A 2,500-nucleotide genomic window follows, 5' to 3' on the forward strand; every position below is an offset into this window, starting at 1 on the left:
AGTGAAGAACCACGAAAGAAAGAAAGAGAAAGATGTCGTGATTGCATGCGGCGAATTAGTGACAAACAGCGAAAAAGGGGGCAAGAAACACCTGAAGAAAACGAATACCCAAGAAAGGCAGAGGAAGGTGAGTAATTTAGGTTTATCGAAATAAATTACAGCATCATTGAGTATGGTTACATGTATATCAAAGATTTAATCAAGGTGATGTCATGTTAGCAGTCTATTGTTTGTGCTCGACCAATAACCGTACGTCGCTTGTGAAGCGGTCAAACAATAACAAGGAATTCACCGAGTGTGGTGGATTTACAGGCTTATTCAATTCTTTGTCTCTTTTTAAGCTTTAAGATTTCTAAAAAAAAAACCCATTCAACTAAGTATCCATATGGATAAAGTTAATTTTCTTGCATAAATCGATTGAAATGGGAAAGTTTTTCATTCTTTTCGCCGGCGACCTTTGCTGTTTACGTTGAGACTTGCAAGACGAACCTGCTGACTTGAGCAGTGGCATTCCTGAAGGTGGGAATAAAATAAGAGATATTCCCTGTTTCTCGAACACTGACGAAAAATCCACAGAACGTCATTGAGTAATGTTATCTGGCAGAATCAAGGGCAAAAAATTGAAACGGTAAGCATATTTTTGGAAGGAGACTCGTTACCATTTGTTGTCATCATGCAGACAAATAATTTCTGCTTCTGATCGAGGGATTGTCTGTCACAGAAATTTAATTAATTAAAAAGATCTCAACTGCGAGTGAATCTAGATATGGGGTGGTTCCTGTCTTTGATTTAATTAATAATTTTGTTTTCAGTCGTGGATCATGGGTAATGTGGTTGTGAAGATGTAATTTCTGAGATATGGTCAAGCTCATCGCCTGTTGTAAGAGATTTAGTTCAGTGTGGTCGCGATTATGCAGGTAAACACACTTTTTGAGTGAGAGTAGATTGAATTCATTGTCAGATTTTTAAGAATCTAATTTTGTTTGTCGTGAGGTTTGGTGAATCAGTGCTTGCTTTGATGGAAGTATAAATATATATTTTATTATGAAAGGCAATTCAGTGTAATTTTTTTATGATCATGCAAACAATTTTTTTGTACTTTAAGAAAAGCTAAGATTAGTTTATACAATTGCTAAGGGATGTTAACTACTGCTGAAGCTAGATATGGCTTGTTTCTAGCTCGTTTGTGATAGGGTGATAATTTTTGTTTACAGTGGTGGGACATCAGTATTGTGTAAATAATTTAGCTCCTGGTCAAATCGTAATTTCTGAGATATGGTCAAACTCAAAGTCCCCTGTTCAGAGAGATTCACATCAGATTGGTCATGATCATGCAGGCAAAAACATTAATTATTTGAGCTACAGTAGTGTGTATTCTGAGGTCAGTTTCAGAAGAAGAAGCTAAATTCTGTTTGTTGTGGAATGTATTCCTATACCGGTCAGTGTAAAACAGAGACAGCAGACTGCAGACTGCAGACCAGGGGTAAAATGCAGACTCAGCTTATAACGCAACTGTTGAAAAAGCCCAAACCCGTTAGAAATGCTAAATTAGGCCTAAAACAATATTTACGCTTTAGACTGAGTTCATGAGAGGACCAGGCAGGTGTGATACAAGCCATCCCACCGATTTCAATGAAACTTAGCCAAAATGAAGGATACACCAAAAAATCCTTGAAGACAGAGTGGGCTGGCTTTGGGACTTTTCTCAAGGTATTTAGACCACCCCCCCTGGTTTTGGGGCCAAAATCCTAAAAATTTAACCAAAATTAGCATAAAAATCAGAAAGACCTCCAGACCACACAATACAATCAATTTTATTATCATTTTCCCTGAACGAAGAATGGTCCTTCATTACCTTACCAAAGCAGTTTCAAATTATTCAGATTGACAGGTGTCAATCAACAGATGTCAACACCCATCCATGTCACGAAAGATTTTCCTAAGATGAAATTTAGGCCATCTTTTGATGCAAATATAGTAAAAGTTCAAGCTTCTTTTGGAAACCAACTTATATTACGAGTATCATCCATCCTTGTTCCGACAAGAGCGAGAATAAAATTTTTGGCATCTGTTCTTTTATGGTGTCAACAACCGTTGAACGAACACGAACAGCGACCATGTCTAACAGAAAGAGATCGACAAATAAAAGAAAATAACCCTTTACAGGATTAGTTCCTAAACGTAATTTTAAGGTTAACAGTACTTAAGTTGTCTATTTATTTTATTTACGGCAAATAAAGGTAATTGAAGAAGGCAACGATAACTGAAATATATCTCATACGAAATTGCAATAACGCTTAAATTATCCGATGTCACAACATGAATACCGAATAAAAAACTGTCATAACTAATTTGTTAATCAAAAAGTTGCTTGTACGAATTTACCTGGTCACTATCATCTTGGTTGGGTTGTTTTCAAAACCGTGCGTGCTGAACAGCTATAGTCAATGATAAACACTGTGGTTTAAATTTGTTATTGTGTGATGTAGGGACATGTAAT

This window comes from Montipora foliosa, unplaced genomic scaffold (genome assembly GCF_036669935.1).
Source record: "Montipora foliosa isolate CH-2021 unplaced genomic scaffold, ASM3666993v2 scaffold_458, whole genome shotgun sequence".
NCBI lineage: Eukaryota > Metazoa > Cnidaria > Anthozoa > Scleractinia > Acroporidae > Montipora > Montipora foliosa.